The 6,947-nt window shown below is 29.9% G+C and overlaps 1 non-coding gene across 1 annotated transcript; it reads left to right on the forward strand.

Moving 5' to 3' along the window:
* The first annotated feature begins 6,522 nt into the window (after nt 1-6,522).
* On the forward strand, nt 6,523-6,595 carry TRNAF-GAA (transfer RNA phenylalanine (anticodon GAA)). The gene has a single exon. It is a non-coding gene; the product is annotated as a tRNA-Phe (tRNA).
* The last annotated feature ends 352 nt before the right edge of the window (nt 6,596-6,947 follow it).

A 6,947-nucleotide genomic window follows, 5' to 3' on the forward strand; every position in this document is an offset into this window, starting at 1 on the left:
TAATTTTCATCTGATGAAAAGTCAACTACTCAAAGAATCAACTTTGAATTTTCATATTTATTGGTCAACCATGAACTTCTAAGGTTAAGAATAAAAAATATGGTTGATAGAACCATTTGATCAAGATTAATTAAGAAAAAGATTCAAAAGAAGAATTTAGGGTTTTAGAATTTTTTTCTAAGTTATGGATATTTCATGTTCAAGTAGGCTACTTTGCGGTGTAACTTTTTCCTCAAGTCATCTTTTTTCATGCCCAAGGTTTCTATTCGAAGATGACGCTTCATACTTCAATATTGTAGAAATAATTGATAAAAAATATCATAAGGATTGGAAGTTATAGATTGATCAAATTGATGTTTCAAAGTTGTCAAAATATTCCAACACTTACAATTTTTTCTAAGTGTTGAACAATCTTTTTTCTCAATTTTGTTGGCCATATTTCATTATGATTCAAGTTGAATTTCTTCAAGTGACCAACATGAAAGTTGAAGTATGTGATCTTATCGTTCCAAAAAGACCAAGAGCATAAATTTATTTTACTTGAGCTAGGAGAATCGAATTAAAGAAGATGGCACCATAAAATTGTTTTTGAGGTCCATTTCCATGTTCAAACCACATGTCATACCTTTACAAATGCAAATCCCTTGATTACATTCCATCTTACTTCCAAATATAAAATAATCATTGATTTACACAAGTCCAAAGTGCATTACGCATTTAATTCAAGCTTTATCCAGTTCACCATGCCACTTTTGGAAGAATTTGCAAAAAGCTCCATATCCATTTGCATAAAGATGACTTTAATCATCAAAAACTTTTGCTTTAAGCCCATACCCTATTATCTTTGATCCACTTCATAAACAAACTCAAAAGAAACCCCTAAAGCATCCTTATTGTGTCACAAATCATTCAATCTATGCATTGGAACCATGGATCCATGAAACTACCATTTGAATTTCCACTAAATTAAAACAAAAACTCCATGACTTTTATTTTTTATCAGCTCCCAATCTTTACCTATAAATAGAGAGCTCTCCCTCATTCCAAAATACATCTAAAATCCCCTTCAAACTCAATGAAACACATAGAGAGATTTTGAGAATTCCATTAAGGTTCAAAAATTCATTTATTTGAATCTCTCTTTCCTTGCAAGTTTCGTGCAAACTTATGAACCAAACACCTTCCATATAGCATATAGAAGCCACTGTAACCATAAAATTGCTTCAGTAAACAATTCATCATCATCACCAAATATCACTTTTTCAAGTTTGCAACTTGACTTGGTTAGAAAGATTGAGGCAGTTTCACAGCAAGACTTTCCAACATACTCCTGGAGGTTCATACAACCTAAAGAGATCATTATTTCATCTCTGTAAGCACTGAAAGAGGCATTGGACCTTGCTCTAATAGGTGAATTTTTCTTGATTTCGAAGTCTCCCATACAAGCATCATTTTAAGTATTTCTCTATTATATTATGATTATTGTGATGCCATGAGCTGAAGCCCTATGAAAATAGGCATTGATTATACTTGTATGCAATTTAATTTCATTTAGAAAATTTAGGGTTCTTGAGATTTTATGGAAAATTCATGAGCTATAATTAATATAAATTTTTGATATGTACATTTTTGAAATCTTGGTAAAAATCTAAATAAGATTGATGTTTACATTTTTTGCATTTGGTTGAGAAATGAGAGAACTCCATTTTCGAGCTGAAGGTTGAAGATGGCAATGGTGGTGGCGCCATTTTTCTGATTTAAATGTTGTTTATATTATTTTGAATTTAATGCAACTTGATAAATGGATGAGAGCGTGGCACCGCTGGTCAAGTTGTTTGTTTGTGATGCATGGGTCTGGGGTTCGAATCTCTCTTTCCCCAAACCTTTTTGTGTTATTTTATTTTTGTCATTTTAAGCCTTTGTTTTCCCTTTTGTTTTGATGGATGCACCCTTTAAGGAAATGTGTGCGCTGGTTCAATTGGCAATACTTTAAGTTGTTAACCTGGAGGTTGGGGGTTCAAGTCCCCATGACCTCTACCTAATTTTTAATATGTTAACCTGGAGGTTGGGGGTTCAAGTCCCCATGACCTCTACCTAATTTTTAATACTTGTTTTCTTTTTTATTTCCATTTTTAATTCTTCCATTATTTCTTTTTGATTTTATTTTTTCTTTACCAAACCTTGATTATTTATTTCTCTTTAACATAAAAATTATAAAAAAAATTATTTAATTATTATATTTATTATTTACATATTCATTTTAAATACATTAAAAAAATCATAAAAGACATGTTTCTTTTAATTTATTTGTTTGATTATATACTCGTTTGAATCAATTTTCTTTTGATGATTTGTTGATATTAATGCCACGATATTTAGTTTGTTCTTGATCATTTATTTTTCATACCATGAATTAATTTAACTTATTCTTTTAAATGATTAAGACTTGATTAAATATGAACTTCATCTTATAAACCCTAATTTTGTAAACCCTAATTCATGTATGATTTAATTGACTTGAACTCAATGTTATGCCTTGATGTTTGCACTTGTTTATACCATGTTGATCCTTTAGGTTTTCTCCTTTGATTTTGCCAATTTTTTGTGATTAAACTTATATGCTTAAAGTGATTACCATGGAAAAATGTTTGTCTTGATCTTACCATGTTTATGCTTAATCCATCTTGATGTGATCTCTTTGCTAGTTGATTATCCATACTTTTTTTTATGTTCATACTTTTCTTAGCTAACATGTTTATATGTTTGTTTGATCCATATATCTTCACCATGATGTTTATATACTTTGTATAGGGTAAATCATATTGTCTTTTTTAGGTACATGTCTACCATGATATTGTGATTAACTTTTCCTTGACTTGTTGTGTATTATCATCACTTTATATTTGACATGTTCATACTTATCCATGAGATCACCATGTTCACATGTTCATACACACCTATATGTCCACATATACTTGATGTGATTATGATCTTGATGTTTGACTTTGTTGAGGTATGTCTTCTCTTCTTTTAATCATAATATCTGTATACTTATCTTAGGCTTACTTTTGAATACATTGACATATTTGTTTGATTGACATTTGTTTATCTTTGAGTCATATTGATGATTCTTTTAGGGATTCCCCTTTGATATTACCATATCCGTGTGATAGGTTAACTTTGCTTATATTTGATATAATTTGATTGTTGATCATGATACCTATGCCATATCTCACACATATTACTTGAGATACTTTACCATGATATTACTTGAGATGCATACATGCTTGCTTGATTCCTCATTGATATTGCTTGCACCTTCAATCCAAAGGAATGAGATAGTATTAACGAAAATTTTCAAGGTACTCACATTTTTCTTATCATTTACTTTTACTTTGTATTTTTAAAACTTATCACCCAAAACCGTTGCTTTGCATTTCTAAAGCTTAGCGATTTTAAAAAATTTGCTTTGTAATTTTAAAACCTACAAATGCTTTGACTTCTCTATTTCATAAAAGGGGTATGTAAGCACAAGATGCGACGTCTTGGCAAACATAAACAAAATTCTCTTCTCACCTCCCCCACTCTTTTCATAAACAAGAATAACAACAATAAACTTTAATATACATATTTCAAATAGGTTCTTATAGAGTACTATAGATACATAGGGTGCTAATACATTCCCTTTGTATAACCAACCCTCGAACCCTCGAACTCTGTTTATTTTACTTACTAGTTTTGATTAAAAACTTCTTTGAGTTTTATTTCGTTTTTTTCCATTTCCTTTGGAAACAATAAAATGCGGTGATGACTTTGACTAAAATATGACTTCAGTCAACTTAATGGCTTGGTCTCAATTTTTCACAGCTACACACTTTCATAAGATTTTAAGGACAAATTAAATAACAAACTATCTGGTTAATGCAAAATTAATACAAAAAAACACAATTAAATCAAGTCTAATGAATATTAGAATATTTTGGAGCACTTTTACCACATAATTACCATAAAAAACCAATAACTATAACATGACTGACAACAACACTATTTGAATGACTGAAAGATAGATGCGTGTCTTTAAACACTTAAAATTTATATAGTTAATGGTATTTAAATTAATGGTTCATTGTGTTCAGTTTATAGGTATTTAGTTAAGAAACCTTGTTTTGTTTAAGACCCACCAACAAAAACAACGTTAACCACATATGTGAATTGTGATTAACATCTAATTTATATCAAAATTTTGTGTCCAAATAACAATATTCTTCTTTTTCACTTATTTCCTATCATCTCATTATAGAAATTAAAAAATTAATGTAACATTCACATGAAGTCATTGTTAAGTAACAAGAAAGAACAACTAGCGGGGATAGCTTAGCTGGGAGAACATCAGACTAAAGATTTGAATGTTACGTGTTTGATCCATGTTCTGAAGATCAATAGTTTAACATTGGACAAGATAGTTTTGGAACCTAGGTATTTTTCACCAACTTTAGACTTCGTTGGTAATAAAGGATTAATTTCTAACTACAAATGTATGATTACTAGCCAATAAAGTATATTCTTTGTAAGACATGCAATTTCAATGAAGTATATGTTTTCAGTCAAAAACCATAAAAATTCTCTAATGGAAATGTGAAGAGCTAGAACTCCCACAAAAAAATTATTTTTATGGGAAAGTAGAAGGAAGTGTCTGAGCTCGTTCATCTTAGAATAATCTGCATATCAAATAATAAGGAGTTAGTAAATTTTAGAAAGGAAGGTGAGTGTAGGTCTAGTGGTCTAGCTTTATTAAGGAATAACTACTTTGCAACATATATAAAATGGTTATCTCTAAATTACGTTATCATGTGTGTTTCTTGTGAGTTAAATAATAGTGGTGCAATCAAGAAGGCGATGAGCATTAGGGATCATTGGTCATGCTTGGAGTGGAGATACAACAAAGTTAGGAAATGATTGATTCTCTATTCCATACTAACAATAATATATAATAGATGGTCTTTAGAGAGCTGGAGTTGGCATTTGTTTCTTTGAAAAAATAAAATAGGTAACACACTCAATCCTTCCACTAATGACTTATTTTATAGCGTCTTACAAAACAACTAATCTTAAAGAGTCGAGCTTTATTTGGATACCTCTAAACTTGGAAAATTGATAGTAGAGTTAGTGGAATATAAAATTGATATTGGTCAAAATTTTGTGTTCAATGAATGGTTTAAACGAATCAAAACTTAAAACTTTATCGCCTCCTAGGGTGAAAAATTACCATATTCCTATCTTATTTGATATTCTCACAAACTTTGTTTGGAGGACATTTAACATAAAGCACGAGGGATTTTAGTTGACATGTTATAAAGATGCGAATGGCTCTTAAATTTTGACGGAAGTTTCAAATTTAAATCCCATTTTACACAGTCATAAGGAAGTCATGTTCTGTACGGATACGTTAAATAGTACGAGCTCTAAGACTTTTGGGAATATTTGTAGGCATGTCAATTATTTCTTTTGGATTATTTGCCAAGTATACCATGTGATGATGCCAAAAGAAGGACAAACCCATTCTAAACTAGAGATATTTGTACAAATGACCTTATTGTTTATTTAGAAAACTATCGATAATATTTTCATTATAAAATTAGTCAAGGACTTAATTTCAATAGTTGGATTTTTTGAGAGACTCGTCCATTTAACTCGTAATCAAGGTTATAAGGAAGTTGTTTGAACTCTGAAACGTTTATCTACTAAATAACTTCTAATTTAATTTATATTATTTGGACCACTTTCAACGTGTTGGCTTCATGCTACTGCACCGAAGGTTTAATCAAATTCCAGGGCTTTATCAATGTTTGAAATTGAGTTAAAATATCTCTTTAAATTGGAAGAAATTTCGACTTATTTTCAAAAAATTATATGGTCAACATTTTGGATTTAATTATTTTTGTAAGTTTTACTTTCACATTGGGATGACGCATGTCTTTAATTACATTGAAGGCGCCCTACTCGTATTGGAATCATTTCAATGGTTTTATTTTATTTCATAAAATTTTAAGGACAAATTAAATAACAAACTATTTGGTTAATGCAATACTAATATGGGAAAAAGCACAATTAGTTCAAGTCTAACGAATATTAAAATGTTTTGGAGCACTTTTACCACATTCTTAATATAAATAACCAATAACTATAACATGATTAACAACAACACTATTTGAATGACTCAAAGATAGATGTGTGTCTTTGAACACTTAAAATTTATCGTTAATGGTATTTAAATTAATTGTTTGTTGTGTTCAGTTTATAGGTATTTAGTTAAGAAGCCTTATTTTGTTTAAGACTCATCAACAAAACCAACGTTAACCACATATGTGAATTGTGATTAACATCTGATTTCTGTCAAAATGTTGTGGCCAAATAACAATATTCTTCTTTTTTCACTTGTTTCATAACATCTCATTGTAGAAATTAAAGAATTAATGTAACATTCACAAGAAGTCATTGTTAAGCAATAAGTAAGAATAACTAGCGGGGATAGCTCAGTTGGGATAGCCTTAGACTGAAGATTTGAAGGTCACGTGTTCGATCCACGTTCACCGCATTGTGAAAAAATTATTTTATTAATTTTGTTACTTTTTAAATTAAGATGTATTTAGTTTTTTGTAAAATAAAAGATGCAAATTATATAGAAATAAGAATGATATAATTACTATATTTTTTATAGGCTTAAATACATTTTTCTTCCCTCTAAGTAAGCGAGTTTTTGATTTTCGTCCGTGTAAGTTATTTTTTTTATTTGAGTCCCTATATTTCACTCTCGCGTTCGTTTTAGTCACTAAAATCAAAATTCGCAAGAAATTTCACAGGAAAATCCGTAGGTAACCTGCAGATTTTCCTGCGGATTTTCGCTTTAGGGTCTAAACCTCAAGCAAAAAGTAAGATATAAGGAATCA

The sequence above is a fragment of the Vicia villosa genome, linkage group LG2 (genome assembly GCF_029867415.1).
Source record: "Vicia villosa cultivar HV-30 ecotype Madison, WI linkage group LG2, Vvil1.0, whole genome shotgun sequence".
In the NCBI taxonomy this organism is placed as follows: Eukaryota; Viridiplantae; Streptophyta; class Magnoliopsida; order Fabales; family Fabaceae; genus Vicia; species Vicia villosa.